The sequence below is a fragment of the Aquarana catesbeiana genome, linkage group LG05 (assembly GCF_042186555.1).
Source record: "Aquarana catesbeiana isolate 2022-GZ linkage group LG05, ASM4218655v1, whole genome shotgun sequence".
NCBI classification, from domain to species: domain Eukaryota; kingdom Metazoa; phylum Chordata; class Amphibia; order Anura; family Ranidae; genus Aquarana; species Aquarana catesbeiana.
In genome coordinates, this window is record NC_133328.1 from 86614001 (window position 1) to 86636733 (window position 22733).

Here is a 22733-nt window from a genome sequence, read left to right on the forward strand (position 1 = left end):
TCGGATGGGCTGGTGACAGGTACTCGGTTACTCGGATGGGCTGGTGACAGGTACTCGGTTACTCGGATGGGCTGGTGACAGGTACTCGGTTACTCGGATGGGCTGGTGACAGGTACTCGGTTACTCGGATGGGCTGGTGACAGGTACTCGGTTACTCTGATGGACTGTGACAGGTACTCGGGTACTCTGATGGACTGTGACAGGTACTCGGGTACTCTGATGGACTGTGACAGGTACTCGGGTACTCTGATGGCCTGGTGACAGGTACTCGGGTACTCTGATGGCCTGGTGACAGGTACTCGGGTACTCTGATGGCCTGGTGACAGGTACTCGGGTACTCTGATGGCCTGGTGACAGGTACTCGGGTACTCTGATGAGATACAGATAGGTACTCGGGTACACTGATGGGCTGGTGACTGGAATTCGAGTACCCTGAAGGGCTGTGACAAGTACTCGGTACACTGATGGGCTGGTGACTGGAATTCGGGGACTCTGAAGGGCTGTGACAAGTACTCGGTACTCATATGGACTGTGACAGGTACTCATATGGACTGTGACAGGTACTCGGGTACTCAGATGGACTGTGACAGGTACTCGGGTACTCAGATGGACTGTGACAGGTACTCATATGGACTGACAGGTACTCAGATGAACTGTGACAGGTACTTTGATGGATGGTGACAGGTCCTCTTTATTTGAGGGGGCAATCAGTGTGTGATTGGTGTGCACTGTAAGCGGTAACGAGATGTTACCGTAATCTCCTTCTCACACACGATCGGTGTGTGAGGAGAAGAACCTGGTAACATCTCGTTTACCGCGGTTTGTTGACATTTAGTGATTGGCTGTGAAAGGATTACAGCCAATCATGTGGTAAACAGCTGCCGGCCAATGGCTCTTTACCAGCATCGGTGACGAGCAGTGTTACCAGGAACACGCCGCCACCAACGTTCGCGCGCATGCGCTGTGCAAACTGGGGCAGCGCCACCTATGGTCGGCCGTGACTTCATCACAGCCGATCACGTGGTAAACAGCCATGCCCAATGGCTGTTCACCACCCTCGGTGGCGAGCAGTGTCTCCATGACACGCCGCCACAGAAGGAGCAGGGATGCGCACACACGATCGCGTACATTTCCTGTTTAAATGGAGGGCCATATCAACACAAACACAGGGCATCTGCCAAGCTTCATTAAAGCTTCAAAAAAGCAACACTGGAGCATCTCAGAAGCATCAAAAAAGCATGCTGAAGCGGTAGGCCCTTTAATGTGTGTTGAAGTTGAAGCAAGTATAAATGAGCCCCTAGTGCTCTGGATTAAGACAAGCACACACTACTGAGGGATATGTTTTGTTCATGTTTTATGTCTGATGTTTACAACCACTTTCAAGACACGGTTTTCTCTGCTCACAAGAACACCTGCTGAAGCTTCTCAAACTGAATCTTAGAGAGTCCTGTGCCAGTTCTATCTTAATAACCTAAATAAACATAGTTGCAGGGACTCGCCCTGTCACAGATTGCACAGCATAAGTAAGCGCCTGGCTGGAAACATTTTAACAAGCAACTGTGTGATCAGATCAGCAAGATTCTCTTAGCTCATGTACAGGTGAGTATAAGAATGGGGACAGGGGGCATACTGTATTGGGCCCCTTTCATAAGGGTGTTCTGATCAGGTTTGACAGTCAGTTTTTTCAAGGTCCATGCATTCCTATATACAGCCTCCAGATCCAATCAGTCCCATTTAAAAAAAAAAAAGCATGGGAGAGGACTTCATTCACTTTCTTTAAGCGGAGCAGATCGAGGGTAGTTGGGAGTAATCAAACAGCGGAGTCCGTTTACTCCCAGCCGCCCATGGCGCAGAGTGGGCTATGTTTGTGTCCATTTTGCAGAAACTGAGTGGACACAAATGTGTCATCCTCTCACTCTGCTTAACTCAGAAGGTGAGCAACTCATAGATCCCCTGCTGATCATAATGGAACCCGCCCCGTGTGAAAGGGGTCTTTGCGTAATTGCATTTTTAATTATTGTGCAACTAAAGGCTCCTGTAAACAACAGGTACCAAATCCAGTTACCACGTGTGATGCCTAAGCCTCATAAAATAAACAAAAAAAAACAAACACTTTCTTTACCTTTTCTGACTAAGACAAATTTTGATTAAATTTCCCCCTCACATGCTCCCCCATTTCAGACACTGCAGCTCACAGTAGTAGGGTTTCAGCAACATTGAAAACGCTGTCATACAGTGGGCAGGACTAGGCCAGGTGATGATTGACAAGCTTCGTGTTTGTTAATAAGCAGTGACAATGTCACGTCCTCTGCAGCATCTTCTCATCCCACGGCAGTATAATCAAGCACAGGGGTCACATAAGCGTGACAACTCAGCTCTGAATTCAGCAGCAGTGAAGCATCATTGCCGCCCTAACATGGGAACCTGAATCAGGTGAACTTCGCTGGCAGGATCAATAGGTATTTGTGGGACTTTGCAGGGAAACACAGGAGAAAACTTTAATTGTGGAAGCACTTATAATTAAGTGCTGCAGCAAATTTTTGGCAGGCCACAGTTCTACTCTAAACAGAATGTCTCTGCCTGCATTAACACAGGTGCAGCCATGGTGAAGAATTACCTTGAGTTGCCAGACACAAAGCAATGTCCAGAGTTTGGGCTGTATGTAGCTTCCTGCTGTCAGATTTCTTTAGAAGATACCAGAACTATTGACTACTTGTCAGCGGCAGCATGAATGTGAAAAAGGTAAGTACTTCTGTATTATTTCAATATGCTCTTCATCACTGACCGTTACATAAAACAACTTTATTTGTTTAATGCATTATATGCATTGCAGTTTATTACCAGTACCCAGCTGAGCTATTGATTCACCTAAAAATCAGTTTCCAGGTAATGATCTGCTTTGTTACAAAGCTTAATTACAAGCCACTAATAGCTTGATTCATTGCGGAGTGAAAGGCCCGCTACTATATACTTAGGAAGCAAAGTCTGAAATGCCCACAATACTGCAGTTTTTTTTTTCTCCTGAAGGATTCTCATGATGGTGACTCTCAAATGATCCACACTGGAAACACAAAGCTGAAGTCCATGAAACGCTTGATGAGTCGCACTAGGACATGAGTAGTATTGAAGATGCTGGACCTCTTACTATTTCTGCACGATCATCTTCATTTGTACAAAGAGCAGCGTTTTGTCAGATTCCCTTTCAACACCCCTAGCTATTCTTCCTTAATAACTGAAGGCCTACATAGGCATGACTTCCAAGGGTTATTTATTAAGAAAGCAGTCTGACTTCATTAAAATAAAATGGATGTTCGAGCATGCCAATACCACCGTCAAGAAAACAGCTACTCAGTAGCTAAACCAAGGTTGGAACATTTACCATTTACTGCCTACTGGTCATATCACTAGGTGCCTGGACATGCGACACAGCCAGTGCAATATGTGATATCTGGTAATAATGTGACACTGTACAAGTTTGAAGAAAAAGAAAGAAAATAACATGCTCAATTGATAATCTTGGGGCTCAGATGAAATTATCTGGTGTATTGGAAATATAATGCTAATCTTTTTATTAATGGTTGGTTCAGAGATAACTGTGGGGATGCAGTTTAGAATCAATGGATATTTTTCACACAGACAGAATAAAAACAAGAAGTTTGAAAATAAATAAATATAAATATGGAATAGTAGGGCTTTTGCATTTTATCAGGCAAAGCCAAAATACGCCAGATCACTCTGCAGGATGCATTACAATCAGAGAGATATCTGATGGAGGAAAACGCACAATACAATAAGTGGCAAAAAGCTGCAATCCTACCCCACTCAATATGGATACTGGTAAATTATTTAGAACTATAATTAGAGTGCTTCTAAAAGTTCTTTTTTGTTTTTCTTTAAAATAATAAACACATCATACCTGCCTGCTCTGTGCAATGGTAGAGCTGCACGATTCTGGCTAAAATGAGAATCACAATTTTTTTGCTTAGAAGTTAGATCACGATTCTCTCACGATTCTCGCAGCGTAATATCATCTTTCACATTAAAACAAAAAAAATTTGGCTAACTTTTACTGTTTTGTTTTTTTTTTCATTCATTGAAGTGTATTTTTTCCCAAACAATTGCATCTGAAAGACCGCTGGGCAAATACAGTGTGACATATGAAATATTGCAGCAATTGCCATTTTATTCCCTAGGGTCTCTCCTAAAATATTTATAATATAATGTTTGGGGTTCCAAGTAATTTTCTAGCAAAAAAATATTGATTTTAACTTAAGGAAGAAGTGTCAGAAAAAGATTTAGACTTTAAGTGGTTAAACTTCCTGCATTTACACATTGTTGAAAACTTGGCAGACTGCCTGGATTATTTATTTACACAGAAGTTTTCTCCCTTTGATCTAAGAAGGAAGCTTAGTTAAAATGTATCAAGTTAAAAGACTTGGCAGAATGCCCAGATGCTTTCTTTTGACAGCTGAGTGAGCACATAGTCTCTCCACTTGTTTATATGAAAGAAACGTCAAACTTTGCAGGAGAGATCGTCAGAGGGGGTGAATCGAGATCACGATTTTTTAACGATTAATTGTGCAGCTCTATGCAATGGTTTTGCACAGAACAGCCCAGAGCCTCCTCTTCTAGTGTCCCCTGCAGGCGCTTCTGGCCCCTCCCCTTTGCCAAGTGCCCCCCCATAGCAAGCGGCTTGCTCTGGCACCACTTGTCTGTGCTCGTTCTGTGTGTGGCTATGGGACAGCTAGAACGTGGCTCAGTCCCGCTCCCACCTCAATGGCTGTGATTGACAGCAATACGAGCAAATAGCTTTTGCTGCTGTGTCTCAGCCAATGAGGAGGGAGAGACCCAAAAGAGCCTTGGCTCTCGTGCACATCACTTGATCTAGGTTGGGCTCAGGTAAGTATTAGTGGGGATGTGAGGAGTGCAGCGCAAAGAATGTTTTTTACCTTCATGCATAGAATGTGAGGGGTGCAGCGCAAAGAATATTTTTTACCTTCATGCATAGAATGCATGAAAGTAAAAAAAAAAAAAAATCTTCACCCTTTACAACCACTTTAAGGTAATTAGGATTTACCCTAAAAGATTAAAGTAAAAGTGCCTACTATCTGCTGCCATTATAAATTCTCAACTTAAAAACCTTCTATCCTATTTCTACATCTCCATCTCGACCTGGAGCAGCCCTGAAATATATTTCTGTGTTGTCAGATTTATACCTCACAATAAGGTGTAAAAGCCATAACAAATTAGTAGGCCTGCACATTGTCACAGTTAGTAGTTTACAAAAACCTATGCCAGTAGTGACTTTCCAAAGGTTGCGATTTGTGTACCTGGCCAGCAAGGCTGCGGACGGCATGGCTACCAACATAAGACAACACTGTAGTAACCTGGTGGAGCACACAGGTTCATTTTAGGGAACCACTGGAGGGATAGTCGGCACCAGGTAAACATCAAATGGCAATATCCTTTATTGAAATGACATGAAACAGCTATAAAATAGCCAAAGCGTTTCGGTGTTGGCTTTTTTGTCATTTCAATAAACAAGGATATTGTCATTTGACGTCTACCCGAGTGCCGACTGTCCCTCCAGTGGTTCGCTGTACGCAGAGACATCAGCAGCCTTTCGGTCTGAGCACAGGGTGAAGCTGAGGATTGAAGGAAGACAACAGCAGCACCACTACACCGGTTTCAATTTAAAACAGAACTAAAGCTGCAAATACTTACCGCCCATCCAAAGAACCAACATTCCGCCAGTGCCAGCATTTTCTCCCAGATATAGTCCAGGTGCCAAGTCTTTGCCCATTTTGTTTAGATGGTGTGGGATCAAGTCTATTTTATCGCAGAAGAGACATTGAACATCTCTTCTGCAATAAACATCCTGCCTACTCGCAGTTTGTTATTCCTTACCTTTAGGTCTGCTTTTAGGCATTATGAGAGGGTGTTCTAAATTCAGCCCCCTATAAATGCATCCTTGACAGAATTAGCAGTTCAAACAATTTTTTCTTATTGTTCGGAGTTACAGTGTTACTAAAGCCCCAAATAAAATAAAAATCATGTTCAGTACCTATATCATATCTATTCATTGCAGGCCCTTTTAAAGCCAGCACTGGAATGTATCTTCACTTTAATGTCTTTATAGTCTCTTGTTTATCTTCTTTTCTGAGTGTGGCTACATTTACTTTACATGGTTCCAAAGTGTGTGGCAACAAAGACTACAATTGCAAAAAATTGAAAGAGGACAGCCGCACTCCAAAATAATGCCTTTATTTAGTGAAGCTTGATCCATACATCAAAGACACAGGTCCAGAAAAAACTGACGCGTTTCGCACAGTTACTGGCGCTTAATCATAGCACCTATGATTTTTTGAACTTTGCCGAGCCAGCACCCTTCATCTCCCACAGATTAGGATGGTGCGAATACAAGTGGTACCACCTGGAGCGGTAATCACCTTGGATTTGGTGTTTTTTAATGACTACAATTAACCAAGCACCCAGCACTGGCATGTAAAACCAGAACAGATCACCTATAGTAGCAAGAATGAGAGCAATCATCACTACCATTAATAACATCGTTGTCCCCAGAGCATCACTCACTGCACAGCACTCACATTTTATGCTGGTCCTCAGCGGCACACACTTGAGGGGGGTGCCTACATGAATAAACAAGCTGACTGTTGCGCAGTAGGAATGCCAGTGCCGTACTTAATGGGAAATTGGGTTTGAGTACATTGGTGCAAATTATCACAATTCACATGCACTGCTTATACACCTTAACTAGAAAATGCTGAAAAAATGCAAAACGGGGAGAAGGCCAAGGTGGAAATTAAAGGCTATATTAACAGTATTTATCAGTATTTAGGACTATTCTTTAAAACATAGACAATAATGTATAACGGAAACCTAATTGGTTGTGATCGTATAGTGACACTTTAATAAACAGGATAAAATTCAGTTCTGACTACGGAGCACTTCTTTCATTGTAGGCATAGACAAATTTCTCTTCTGTCAACACTTGCTCATGGAGTTAGGCCCCCTTTGTGGATAAAGTTATTTATGGGTAACAAATGAAACAGGAGAGCAATTTCACAAATGGAGCGGCTGAATCTGACCTTCCGACACCCTGGAACATCCTGAACACTGACAAAGGAAACAGCCGAGTGACCTGCTGCGCTTTCCACACTCCACAAAGCTCCTTGGCAGAACGCCTCCTCACCACATCTGTAGGAAGACTTGTCAACTTCGCAGGCACAGAGAACAATTACAAAGTGCCTTGTGTTTAAGTGAAATTGATAAACATTAGGTGCAATAAAACAAGCCATTTCCTCTACTGCCGCCCGCTGATGCGTTTTATCACTTTCAAATACAGAAGTGCTTTTTGAAGGATATTGGCATTTTTATGAATTCCATTATCTAATGTAGCACATTGATTTTTTTTAATCTACATACAATTACTAAAAAAAATTGAACGGTCCAGGTAATAATGATTTTATTCTAACTCAATAAGCTTTATTTATGAAAGTGTAAACTATGTCCACAGAATTAAAAGTGGAACTTTACACATAACTTGATAAAAATGATGTTCTTTAGCAAGAGGTTGTGACATCACTAGTCTGCCTCTCTGACTCAGCCAATCAGAGGAAGCTTTGTATTCATAGCTAAAATACATCGCTTTCTATGAATGTCTGAGCCCCGATCAAATAGACTCTATTGTGTTCTGGGTATGAGACCGGAAGTCTCGGCTCGAACCGGGAACACACTGTGGTATGCTGCATGTAGCCTCAGCTACATAGAGTTTTTACCACACATCCAGCAGCCTCACATGTTAGTGAGGGACATAGTTTGTGGTGGTCAAACCAGCTGCGATGTTAACGTAAGCAGAACGTTAACAATAAACATAACCATACATCACGCTAGGTAATTAACAATAATCTCCATCAATCCGTAAATCTAATTATACCAAACGAATAGCTAGGCAAGTCCCGTTAATGTAACGTGAAACTTTTAAAGTGCTTGCACTCATAATCTTCAACGTAAGACAGGTGCTCCACTAGTGCTTAATTCAAGTGTCCCATTAATTCAAGTGACCACACTAGAGAAAGGACCATCTCTAGTGTGGTCACTTGTGCTTAATTGGGAATCCACCCCTGGGTGATGTCTTTGGTGGTAGCCTTCTCAAAGGGTTAATCACTGGACCTCCTACTTCTAGTGTGGTCTCTTGCACTTATTAGGATATAATCCTTATTTAGCAGGCACCTCACTGGGTTAGGCGTAAAACCGTAAAATTTATTTAAAGATAGTACAAAACAGAAAGGTAAGTTAACTCACATTTTAAAGGTGCCTAAAACTTGTCATACAGCAAATACTGCAATTCGCGGTTCAGTGGGAATGGCTCATAGCTCCCTTTATGTAGATTGATGTACTGTTACCTTTGTACTATTGTCTTGATGATATGAAACTGCCTTTTTCCAACCAAAATAAAACATTTGAAAAAATAAAAAAATAATTTATAGGGGAAGCGCAACAGATTTTTCATTTGGTTTATTATCTTGTGTTTAGATAAGTTGAGTGCAGCATCCCCCTTCTTTATGGTAAATACACAATTTTTTTTTTTTTAATTTTCACTGAGTGCAAAGTTGCATGCCGTTTATAATAAAGAGAACCTGTTGCCTGAGGGAGCAAATTACGTTTGCTTTAAACAGCAATTGGGAAAAAAAAACAAAAAAAAAAAAAACACTTTTGCCCTCCTTATCAAAAATATAAAATTAATGTAAAGATGCAGAAAGGTCAGCAAAGATGGCCTTTATTTTCTGTGGCTAAGGCAGCAGCATCCTAATGTGTCAACACAGCTCCAATAGTGAAGTCTGCATCTGAGGTCTGAACACCTCCATTTTATTTTGATGAGAAGTACTAAGGGGTACCTTTACAAGGTTTTACTACTTTAGCTTGCTAAAGACATTCCACTGAAACGACTCAACAGGTTGATTAGTATTTGCCTAAAAACTGTAAAATGAAGTGTGAAATTCCATCCATGCAATTATTAAATGGCTCATTAGGATTTCATTTAAAGAAAGGCTCAATAAACTTTAATAGCTGACGGCAAATTCTCTAAATTTGTGTCCATAAGCATAAAATAAAAAAAACACAACACTTTCCTGCTACAATCACTGAAGATAATTAATTTAGGACAAAATAGACTCCACTTCACACGTTTACAGGAAATGTCAAAACACAGTTACCCCTATAAAGCAGACCAGGGCAGCTGCCACCCACATCCCATGACATGGCTTTACAAAACCACTGCCTCAGCAAAGACAATTCATCCTTTTCAACGCTGATAGTATTTTGCTGATAAGCCACAAACACAAAAATTAAAATACAATGGCAAATCTTTTAGAAAACACAATCAAGGAGCAATTACAAGGAAGAAATCCTAAATATATTGACACTTTCATCCTCTGAAAGGAAGGTCACCCAATGCTTTGTTGACACATGAAAGCTGGGAATCAGAAGGAACGTTTCTCACATAATGTATACTATGGTATGTTCAACATCACACCTTGGTGTCAGTGTTCCCAGATTATTTAACAGATTAGCACTGGATAAAAGCCAGGGATTATTGGTGTTAAATTCTTAGGCAAAAATAACAAATATGATCAACAAGTCAAAAGAAAAACTGCTGACGTGGCAAGAACCTTTAGTTGATCGAAATAACGAATAGGTTAAAAAAATAATAATCCATAGACATGAAAGAGCAGTCACTGCTGTTGGCCGCACCAGACACCAAGCTCATGGCCACCCACCCTGCTAGCACCTGCCCTTGAGAATATCCACAGTCAAATGTTCTGCTTTCGTTTTGTTTAAAACGCCATTTTTTCCAGGTTTTTTTCGCCATCTGTATCCCATTGGGGTAAATAGAACAGAAAGCAAGAATAAATCTGTACAATAAATACGTACAAAGTGTGGAGAAAGCCCCTTATGAAAAGATTTTTTTTACTCAAAAAAGTGTCCCAGAACAAAAGCAGTGGTCAATGGTGTGTTCAGAGTGATGTGCAGTGTTAGTTTTCCGCCACACATAGCGTTTTGCTTTTAGGCCAAAAAGTTCAATTTTGGTCTCATCTGAGCAGAGCACCTTCTTCCACATGGCTTCTCGCAAATTGCAAACGGGACTTCTTATGAATTTCTTTCAACAATGGCTTTCTTCTTGCCACTCTTTCATAAAGGTCAGATCTGTGGAGTGCACAACTAATAGTTGCTCTGTGGACAGATTCTCCCACCTGAGCTGTGGATCTCTGCAGCTCCTCCAGAGTTGTTATGGGCCTCTTGGCTGCTTCTCTGATTAATGCTCTCCTTGCCCGGCCTGTCAGTTTAGGTGGACGGCCATGTCTTGGTAGGTTTGCATACTCTTTCCATTTTTTGATGATGGATTGAACGGTGCTCTGTGAGATGTTTTTTTTTTTTTTATAACCTAACCCTGCTTTTAAACTTCTTCACAACTTTATTCCTGATCTGCCTGGTGTGTTCCTTGGCCTTTATGATGCTGTTTGTTTACCAACGGTTCTCTAACAAACCTCTGAGGGCTTCCCAGAACAGCTATATTTATACTGAGATTAAATTACACACAGGTGGACTCTATTTACTAATTAGATGACTTCTGAAGGCAATTGGTTCCACTAGATTTTAGTTAGGGGTATCAGAGTAAAGGGAGCTGAATACAAATGCACGCCACACTTTTCAGATATTTGTAAACAATTATGAAAACCCGTTTATCGTTTTCCTTCCACTTCACAATTATTTGTTACTTTGTGTTGGTCTATCACATAGTATCCCAATAAAATACATTTACGTTTTTGGTTGTAACATGACAAAATGTGGAAAAATTCCCAGGGTATGACAACTTTTTCAAGACACTGTAGATTGTTCAAATTCCACATGTTGGTACAGTAACTCTTGGGCCGGCCATACCGAGTATCGAACCATTAATGGGCAGGCGATTGATCAACTTGGGTACAACCAGCCTGCCGGATTCTCTTGCGATTATCGCTAGAGGGTGCTATAGCCGCTAGCTATACCCACTGTCTTTTCCCGGCAGGGACGGCTTCCAGCCCCCCCCACTGAGTGAAGACAATTGCCGATTCCCATCAGCACTGTCTGTGTTGAAGGGGAATCGTACAAGTTTATTTCCTGAAACCCATGGTTGCAGGAAGGAAATTTGCACCATGTATGGCCGGCCTTAATCTATAGTCAGGCAGGTCATAGAAGATTTGTTTTTCTTTTCTTCCACCATGTGGGGGGGGGGGGGGGGAATAAAATCACTTGATTCCCAAATCAACAGAGTCAGTGTTGATGGGGGAATGCCTCCCGTAGCACTATTGTGTTCTGCTGGCAGGAGGGCACAGGGAGCCTTCCTGCCCACCAGAACCCCATTATTACTGCTAGCTACTATAGCCATCGGCAGTAATTTTATGCAAAAAATTTGTCGGGCTGATTGTACCCAAATCAATTGATGGACTTGGGTACAACCAGTATGCCCATAGATGGATCGAATCTCAGCCGGTCCCTCCATGATCCATCTATGACCAGCTTAACTCTTCTTCTTTTGCATTTCAAGTAAATATTTGGATTCCAAGCAGAAGCAATGTGCTGTCATTAAATACTTGACAAAGGGCATAGTGCAAGCTGTCCCACATCCACACAAGGCTACAGAATGTTTACAGACATAAAACCATTGACAAAAGAAATGTGCACAGATAGATGCAGATGTGTAAAGATGGGGAAACCAGCACTGAAGACAAACCATGCAGTGGGAGACCACCAACCGCAACCACTGACGCAAATTGTCAGCAAGTGGAACTCAATGACAGCACATTGCTTCTGCTTGGAATCCATTAATTACCTGGAATGAAAAAGAAGAATAGTTATTAGACAAGAAGAGTTACTCTACCAACATGTGAAATTTGAATGACCTATGTAAGTTAATAAATAAAAAAAAAAAAAAGTTATGCCCCCCTTTTGATATGGCCCTCATATACTTATAGGTTGTCTTGCACACAGACTAATACAGGGAGGTTTCTGCATCTCAATGACCAAAATCTACTTTTGAATAAAATCAAAACGGAGGGTCTAAGTTCACCTTTTACAAAAAAATAATAATAAAAGCGTATCTTTTTTGCAGATAATAACACATGTATTTATTTTTATATTTTTATCCTGCAGTCTGTAAGGTGTTGCACCCAGGATCAGCAGATTGTGGGGTGCAATGCCAGGATCCTGCACACTCAGTACACTGTCTGCCCATAGCTCTAATACGGGCAGACAGTTACTGTATGGCAGGAGGAATTAATGGACTACGAGAGCGCTCACCAGCACCCTCGCAGTTCGTTGAGAACTACAAGCCATCAGCTGCAAAGGCCAACAGTACTTGTAGTTCATTCATTCATAGAACTTTGTGAATGAATGACAAGGCTATGCAGGTGGAGACGCACATTTTTTTTTTACAATTCTGACAGCGGGTGCGGGGAGAAGAACCCCCACTAGCTGTCACAGGGAAGGGGGAATCAAGAGCAAGAGAAGGCAGAAGCTAGCACAAGTTACATGTTCCACCATGGGTTACAGGAAAGAAATTAGCTTGAATACCCCAGCAACACAGACAGTGTTGATGTGGGAAACCCTCCTGCCTGCGCCATTGTCTTCTCCCGAGGGGAAAGCCATCCCTGCTGGGAGAAGACAGTGATTATCTCTAGAGGCTATAGCTGCTGCTAGCAATAATCGCAAGAGAATCCGGCAGGCTGGTTGTACCCAAGTTTATCGATCAACTTGGTACATTCAGTCTGCCCATTAACGGTTTGAATGATTTGAACTGTGTACGGCAGGGCTTTACTCTAAAGATCAACTCTACTCAAAACAAGTCATTTCAAGTTGGTTAAAGATCTCACTGGCTTCCTATATATTTGGGAGATTTCACTTATGCGTCTCCTTCCTCAAACCATATTAAAGGTGTCAGTCTATCTCAGCTGGACCTTACAGTTCTTTGTTTCTTCTACATTATAGAGAATCTGTTGAGAAAGTGTGAAATTTCACTATTTGGTTTTGTAATGGCTACAGCTGGCAGAGGGAATTTTGTTGGGCACCACAAAGTTTTCCTGATAACTATTATATGCAAGCATGTGATTCACATTGCCATCACCAAAGGCAAACTAAAAATACAGTTCTGAGATGAGCGGGTCCACATTTACATAAAAGCTGGAGAACTATAGGCCATCACCATCTAAAATGAGAATGATTGAGCATGGCTGTGTTCATCTGATAATATCATTATGATGGAACATGATTGTGTTGATCTGATAACATCTCTGTCATCTGAAGATAGCTCACAAGAAATGAGTTGACTGACAAATCAACAGTAAAAAGGCTCAGAATGAAAACTCGACTCCCAATAAAGCCACAAATTAATAGGGCAGCTAAGTAGCCTCAGACTTGTAATGCACTTTAAAGATTAGTGGAATCAATAGAGCAGACTTGACATGCCCTGGGGAGCCACAACAAATATGGCTTGTTTGTATCTATAGAAAAACCAAGGTTAAATTGACTTCTAAATTGAATCAAACACTAAATCTTGGCGTTACTTGTAATGCGTTCTACATTTTTTAAAGCAGCATTTACCTATTAAAGACAATTCTCTAAATACTCGGTTATGTAAGTGACATGTCAACACCAACCACTCACAATGGCTCACTTATCCTCAAAACTAAAATCAATAACAGGAAAAAACAGAAATAAATTCATAGACAGCTATAACAATTTATAAAAGGTAGCATTCTGGCACAATCATTTGCATGTAAATAACCTTCACACATTCTTCTATTGCAGAAAATCTTATTAATTACATAACAGTTAGCAGGTTATGGCAATTATTTTGTTTGGTAATATTATTAAAGTGTATGTCTAAGCCAAAAAAACACAACAAAAAAAAAAAACAAACAAACCAAAATGTACTCAGTACATCTCTACAATACATGCCCTTTCCCCCTAACCAACGCTGCAAGTACAGGAAGTGTGCTGGAGGTGTGCCTCTGTGTGTCTGTGTAAATCCAGGAAGTGAACAGGCAGCAGCTTCAGCTGCCCACAGTTAAAATGGCTGCAGCCAGACTTAGTGGAGGGAGATTTCTGCAGCATATTTGGGAAGTACAGAATCATAGTATATATAAAATAATATGCAAAGTGGTTGGAGGGAAGCTTCAGAATGGCAAAATGTTTTTATTACAAATTATGTGAGCGGACTGCAGCAGTTCCTTGACTTGTAATTCTGTTCAATTAACCTTGTGATCCAAACACACCCACCAGATAGCACAGCCAAGTTCTAAACCTCCCTATGTACTACAATGCAATTTAGAAATACTATAAAGCAAAACACATACAGCGCTGGTAAAAAAAAAAAATATATATATAACCACACCCTGAATATACTATATATATATATATAAAGTGCTCTGTGCAATATTACTAAACATAAATCCATAAATAACATAGGTAGTGTATGTAGGTATACAGTAATACAGCAATACACAAATCTGCTGCTACTTGCCAATAAACCACATAGTGCAAATTTCAATAAATACGCAATCGGTGCTACCCAATTGCTGGTGAAATAGTGAGATATATATTGTGTACTAACGAAGTTAGAGTAATACAGTGCTGATAAATAATCCTAAATAAGTACCATCAGCTGGGCTGCTACACAGGGCTCTTAATAGCAGCCTCACTGGAAAGCAAACAGCATCTCTTCAGCCTGTGCTGTCAGTCAATCACCATAGATGTTGTAAAGTGATGCCTCTGATGTAGATACAGATATGAATGGCTGATGTTCATAACAGATAGGTCATATACTTGCAGATGTCGACCCCAAAAAAAGAGAAAGGCAATATGGTGAAGTATTGCGGAGCTAAAAAATCACTTGCGCATCATAGCGCTACTCACAGAATCCTCGGTTGCAATCAGGCATGTCAGAAAACTTCCGCGATTGCCGCTTACAGCGTGCATTCCACGGAAACAGGAAGAAGCGTCACTGGTTATACGTGAGCCGGATGTTTCGTCGACGCGTTTCGCCCCTCCCCCAGGGCGTCATCATTAAGTCCTTTGACAGCAGCGGTAACATATTTATCATTTGGTTAATTCTCGCTAACGCTGCTTTATTCACATATTTTCAATTTAGAAATACTGTCTGGTCCAGGACCATCCGCCATCCCATGACTGGAAAAAAAATCAAGGCCCAACAGCATACTCTTGAAGTCATCCCAGTGGCTTCCCTCCTGTAAACACTATTCCATTCTGCAATAGTATGCTGGTTCTCCCTCTCCCAGTCTGTTGTGAAGAAGATTGCAGGAGGATGATATTCAGACAGATTAAACTATGGATTGCTAGATGTATGTAAAAATAAATCCTACATACGCTTGTAATTCTTTTGGGACTTACATAAGTCGCAGACCTGGAACAAAAAACTGGGGCTGAAAAGTGATGTAAAATTCATGCATCAGGTACATTTAAGTAATTGAGAGACTGGATAAAGAAAAGAATGAACTGAGGCTTCCTGAAGTCAAGCATTGTCCAGTTTGTCACTCCTCACCTCTATGATTAATAGTTCCATCAATTTGTTAATCATATTGCCTATAACATATTGGTGGCACCTCAGGTCCTTTTCTGGATACCAGTGTGAGGTTTAATAAAGCTCAAGTTTAATCTGCTTATAGTTTGCCTTCCCTGGTTCCCCCTTTCCCTCTCCATTAACATGATGAGATTTTTAAATAAAGCCTTTTTCATTTTCATTACACACCTTATTTCAGACCCTGTAATGGTCATCACAGGGCCTTCGTGATTCTTTATGCTATGCAGGAACATCATGGCTGATTGAAAGGGCTGTACATAGCTTGCTGAAAACAGCAGATGGCCTTAGGTAACATCTAGATGTGATGCTGAGCCTCAATGATTGAAAGAACTAAAAACCAACTAATGCCAGCCATATATGGACCAAATTTCTGTCCTGTAACCATGGGTTGCAGGACAGAAATTAGCTTGATTCCCCCATCAACACAATGTTCGAACGGGAATCCCTCCGGCCAAGCTATTGTCTTCTCCCTGCGGGGGAAGCTGTCCCCGCTGGAAGAGGACAGTGATTATTGCTACTGGCTATAGTAGCCGCTAGCGATAATCTTATGTAAAATGTTGATAGATCAATCAACTTGGGTACATTCAGCCTGCCATACGTGACTTGAATGCTCAGCTGGTCCTTGCTGAACCGCCTGAAATTCAAACCATCTATGGCCGACCTAATGAAAGGGGCTGGCCAGGAAGAGTTGAGCTGGGGAGGAAAAGACTACATGATGCTGGATGTCTTCCAGCCAGGAAATGAGGTGGGCTTTATCTGACTTGCTGCAGCTTCTAATGCACAGGATGAGAAACTCACTGTGTACCTCCCTTAACCACTTGACCACTGGGCACTTAAACCCCCTTAATAACCAGACCAATTTTCAGCTTTTGGTGCTCTCACATTTTGAATGACAATTACTCAGTCATGCAACACTATCTATATGAAATTTTTGTCCTTTTTTTCACACAAATAGAGCTTTCTTTTGGTGGTATTTAATCACCGCTGGGTTCTTTATTTTTTGCGCTATAAAAGAAAAAAGACCGAAAAATCTGTAAAAAAAAATGCATTTTTCTTCATTTCTGTTATAAAATTTTGCAAATTAGTAATTTTTCTTCATATATTTTGGCCAAAATTTATACCGCTACATATCTTTGGTAAAAATAACCCAAATCGGTGGATATTATTTGGTCTTGGTGAAAGTTATAGAGTCCAAAAGCTATGGTGCCAATATCTGAAAATTGGTCACACCTGAAGTACCGACGGCCTATCTCATTTCTTGAGACCCTAACATGCCAGAAATATACAAATACCCCCCAAAGGACCCCTTTTTGGAAAGAAGACATTCCAAGGTATTTAGAAAGATGCATGGTGAGTTTTTTGAAGTTGTCATTTTTTCCCACAATTCTTTGCAAAATCAAGTTTGTTTTTTTTACTTTTTTTTTTTTCACAAAATTGTCATATTAGCAGGTTATTTCTCACACACCGCATATGCATACCACAAATTACACCCCAAAACACATTCTGCTATTACTCCCGAGTATGGCGATACCACATGTGTGAGACTTTTACACAGCATGGCCACATACAGAGGCCCAACATGCACGGAGCACCTTTAGGCGTTCTGGAGCACCCAGGCCAATTCTGACATTTCTCTCCTACATGTAAAAATCATCATTTATTAGCTAGAAAATTCCATAGAACCCCAAAACATTATATATTTTTTTTGGTAAAGACCCTAGAGAATACAATGGTGGTCATTGCACGGTATTTGCGCAGCAATTTTTTTAACGCTTTTTTTTGGGAAAAAAACAGTTTTGTGCTTTAAAAAAACCAAAACAGTAAAGTTAGCCCAATGTTTTTGCATAATGTGAAAGATGAAGTTATGCAGAGTAAATAGATACCCAACATGTCACCTTTCAAAATTGCACGCGCTTGTGGAATGGCGCCAAACTTCGCTACTCAAAAATCTCCATAGGCGACGCTTTAAAATATTTTACTGGTTACATGTTTTGAGTTACAGAGAAGGTCTAGGGCCAAAATGATTGCTCTCGCTCTACCGACCGCAGTGATACCTCACATGTGTGGTTTGAACACAGTTTTCATATGTGGGCGGGACTTACGAATGCGTTCGCTTCTGCATGCGAGCACACAGGGACAGGGGCGCTTTAAATTTTTTTTTTTTTTTTTTTTTTATTGTTCATTTTACTTTATTTATTTTAGTTTGATGCTTTTTTCCAAAAAAAAAAAATTTTTTTTGACCACTTTTATTCCTATTACAAGGAATGTAAACATCCCTTGTAATAGGAATATGGCATGACAGGTCTTCTTTACAGTGAGATATGGGGTCAATAAGACCCCACATCTCACCTCTAGGCTGGGAAGCCTGAAATAAAAAAAAAAAAAAAAAAAGATCCTGGCTTCGATCGTAGCGGTGAGTCGGTAGAAGCACCGGAGGGCGGCGGGGGTGGGGGGTGGGGGGGGGGTTGACGACATCCCCTCTCGCCTCCCGTAAGAACGATCAAGCAGAGGAACAGCCGCTATGATCGTTCTTATGGTGTAGGGAATCACCGGCTGAAAAAGCTGATATCTGAATGATGCCTGTAGCTGCACCCATCATTCAGATATCCCCGCACAAAGTCAAGGACGTTGTATGACAGACAGCAGGCGGGAAGTTGTTAAAACGCATTTTTTTTTTTTTTTTACACAAAGTTGTCCATTTATACAATATTTCTAACACATAGCATGTACATACCAAAAATGACACCCCAAAATAAATTCTCCTACTCCTCCTGAGTACGGTGATACCACATGTGTGAGACTTCCACAGCCTGGCCACAAACAGAGGCCGAGTACAGCCGAGTATGGCCGAGTATGGCCGAGTATGGCCGAGTATGGCCGAGTATGGCCGAGCATGGCCGAGCATGGCCGAGCATGGCCGAGCATGGCTCGGCATGGCAGGGTATGGCTGGGTATGGCTGGGTATGGCTGAGTATTGCAGGGTATGGCGGGGTATTGCAGAGTATGGCTGAGCATGACTGGGTATGGCTGAGTATGGCAGGGTATTGCAGGGTATCGCCGAGTATGACTAGGTATGGCTGGGTATCACCGAGTATTGCAGAGTATGGCAGAGTATTGCGGGGTATTGCAGGGTATTGCAGAGTACTGCGGGGTATTGCACAGTATTGCGGGGTATTGCAGAGTACTGCGGGGTATTGCAGAGTACTGCGGGGTATTGCAGAGTACTGCGGGGTATTGCAGAGTACTGCGGGGTATTGCAGAGTATTGTGGGGGTATTGCAGAGTATTGTGGGTCATAGCAGAGTATTGCACAGCATTGCAGAGTAGTGAGGGATGGCTGAGCATGGATGGATGGATGGATGGCTGGATGTCACTGTGCAGCGCTGTGGGCACTACACATCCTGCCCACAGCGCTGCAGCCATCCATCCATCCTCCTCTCCGTTCGCAGTGTACCGATCGGTACACAGGAGGGGAGGAGAGGAACCGGCGTCATCAGATGACGCCGATTTGTTTACATGTGATCGCTCCGTCATTTGACGGAGCGATCACATGGTAAACGGCCGCGATCAGCGGCCATTTATCGGGATCCGTTATGCGGATCACGGATGTGTTTGGGTGCGCGCCCCAGGGGGCGCGCGAGAGGGGAATTCTGGGAGGACGTCATATGAGTTAAGCAACCACCCTGCAGCCGTCATTCGGCTATGGGCCGGTTGTTAAGTGGTTAAAGGACTCGGTAGTGAGGTAAAGATCGGCAGGTGTACTGTGAGGGGCCAAGGAGAGTCTGACAGTGGGAAAGAATGTATTGCTTGTTTTCCTAGTATATATTTTCGATTTGAATGCTTAAAGTGGATGTAAACCTGAATTTTTTATTTTTTTGATGTCACAATGTAGAGTATAAGATTTCCTATCATTTGAGCCCAGTCTTGCCACAAAGAGTTAATCCAGCCCTGAGCAATCCTCTTTTATTGTTCAGTGAGATAAAACTTGACAAACAGAGAAAAACTTTGTAAAATCCTCCCCCTTGCTGTGAGTGACAGGTGATTTACACATCTCGTGCACTAGCCTAAGACATGCATTATTTTTTAATTCCCACCCCCACTCCTTTCTTCAGCAGCTCTGCAAGGTTTGGCTGTTCCACACCTCAGCATGATTTGGCATGCTGAAGTCATGTGGTTACTTTCCTGTCCTTTCACTGGATGTTAGAGATCATAGCAGAAGTTCAGTGTAAGAAATACACAGGAGAAAATGCATATTGACAAGGGGAGTGTAGAGGTGGGCGGGGAGTCTACTGACATCACGACTCCACCCACTGAGCTCCAGACAACAGACCCACCCACAGAATCTGCAGTTTTTCGGCTCTCATAACAGACAGAGGGGAGACATTTGACAGGTAAAGATACATGCAGGATGCATGTATATCCTTATAGTCAACCCCTATGGCAGTAGTTTAGAAAGGATGACATTGGGTTTACATTCACTTTAATGACAGGGTAACTTTAATACTTGATATACACAAGAACCACTGTGCAATTTTCAAAGTGGCCAGAGCTGCACTGAATATGTAAAAACAAACCTCAGTGACAGAGCATGACTTGCACTTGAATAAAGTTGTTGCTTTTATAAACCAGACCCATGTTACTAAAATAAGATCTTAGCACTCAGTGGTTTTGCTAGATGAAACTAAGGCAGGTATTGGGCATACTGAGGTTGATTTACTAAATCTGGAGAGTGCCCCTATGTTTCAGAGGGTGTGCACATATAGGATCCATGGTCCACATATGGTGGGAATGTCCAAATCTAAGAGGATTCTGGGATAGAATCCTACGATAATCAGAAAGACCACTGGTCTGTCCATTCTTAAGTCCCCTCACATAGCATTCTGAACTTTCCAAACGAAAGGACCACTAAAAGTAAGAGGAGCCTCGTTCACTTCATCCTCCTGGGAGCTAAACTGACGATAGCGAAAACAGAGAAAAAGCCCACTGTTTTAGGTACCCGAGCCAAACAAAAAATATCATGGATCATGGCCCAGGAAAAGATGGTCAGCATCCTCCAAGACACAGTTGAAAAATGTAAGGCCATCTGGGAACCATGGGCTGACTACATGCACGTATCCCTAACACCTTTGTAGCACCTGATCAAAATTTGTTAAGAGTAGCATTTCCAGCAGGACATCTTATTCTTCTCTTTTTTCATCATCCTCTCTATCTGATCTATTCCTACCCTTTCCCACCCTTCTTTTCTCCTCTTTCCATCCTTTTCTTACTTTCACCACATATAGCAGGCTACCAAGTTCAGAAGGTAACATCAGTTCTAGTTAAAAATCACATAACAGAGCCCACCTTGGTGGGGAACAAGACAGTCATCCGATGCACAAGGGGTGAGAACGTAATGAACGGAACACTGTTCCATAAGGTATGTCTAGACTTAACATCCCAGCTGGAAGTCTACAGGACACATACTTCAAATGAACATACATTCCCTTAAAAGGATAAAGATGATGTATCGTTAAGTGATTGAAATATCCTAACTAGTAACATGCTTTACCGCCTACCCGATGTACGAATGTTCCTAACCCACGGTAATCTGTACGCTCTGTAATCACACTGTGGTAACCTTCGCATTATTCTGTCTTCATTATGTTTTTCTTTGTTTCTTTTTTTTTTTAAATCTCAATAAAAACCGATTGAAAGAAAAATCTGGAGAGTGCAAAATCTGGTGCAGCTGAGTATGGCAGCCAATCAACTTCTAACTTCAGCTTGTTCACTTAAGCTTTGATAATACAAACTGGAAGCTGATTGGTTTCTTTGCAAAAGTGCACCAGATATTGCACTCTCCAGTTTTTGTAAATCAACCTCATAGTGTATGCAGAAGTCATATTGGAGCAAGTGATGAGCAGTCCATTTGGATATTTATTTATTTATTTCAGGTACTTATATAGCGCCGTCAATTTACGCAGCGCTTTACATATACATTGTACTTTCACATCAGTCCCTACCCTCAAGGAGCTTACAATCTAAGGTCCCTATCTCACATTCATACATACTAGGGACAATTTAGACAGGATCCAATTAACCTACCAGCATGTCTTTGGAGTGTGGGAGGAAACCGGAGTACCCGGAGGAAACCCACACAGGCACAGGGAGAACATACAAACTCCAGGCAGGTAGTGTCGTGGTTGGGATTCGAACCAGCGACCCTTCTTACTGCTAGGCGAAAGTGCTATCCACTACACCACTGTGCCGCCCACCACATACCCATAGACAGTCTCACTTATCCTTCAATTTATGTAGGAAAGGTTGTATGTAGAACCAAAAGCCACAATCAGATTAAAAATCACAGGAAAATGACAGAATAGAAGCCTGGATCTAGCTAGTGAATTTTAGACAAATGGAATAGTTATTGGACAGATTAAGCAAAAAGTGTATACTGTTTAATTGAAAGCCTATAACCATTAATTAAAAATTGCAAAGATGGAGATTGAACAACAACGTTTTACAGGAAAATATCAAATACATGTAATGAATAGTTTCCACTTACAAGTGAATCCTGGGGATTGCTCTATTGTAGAACATCACACCAGAATTTAAGCCATTGCGTCATTTGACTGAACACTTTTCCACAATAAAAATCACAAATCGTAAAGCTATGATCTTCATTCTCACATCCTGTTTCAATGACATCAGCTCAGAAAAAAGCTAAATGGTCCTAATCGAAGTAAGACAGCTTCCCTGACATTTTACTTCCTGACAGCAATAAACATCAGTGGGCCAAGACAGACCCTAATGAGATTGCTGCAGCATTGTTTGTACTGTGCTTGAAATGGATTCAGATCAATGCCTTGCAAAGAACTTAAGATCAGTTTTTATGGCTTTTCCGCATACCCCGATGAACAGGACATTACTCCTTATTGTTCAGGTTTGCAGTATCTGTTGGAAGTTCACCAACCACAGCTATAACCACATAATATTATACTCCTACTACAAACCCATTAAACCAAACACAATGAATTTGCCCATATAAAAAATGGAAAATCCAAATTGTCTGCTAACCATGCCACTAAAAAATGTAATTA

The 22733-nt window shown here is 41.5% G+C and overlaps 1 protein-coding gene and 1 long non-coding RNA gene across 2 annotated transcripts in view; one reads left to right on the forward strand and one right to left on the reverse strand.

Moving 5' to 3' along the window:
- UBE3C (ubiquitin protein ligase E3C) overlaps positions 1–22733 on the reverse strand; it is a 190566-nt gene that overhangs the window by 97645 nt on the left and 70188 nt on the right. The window lies entirely within an intron of this gene.
- On the forward strand, positions 1276–4063 carry LOC141145808 (uncharacterized). Its single transcript, XR_012244652.1, has 2 exons — positions 1276–1599; positions 3028–4063. It is a non-coding gene; the product is annotated as an uncharacterized lncRNA (long non-coding RNA).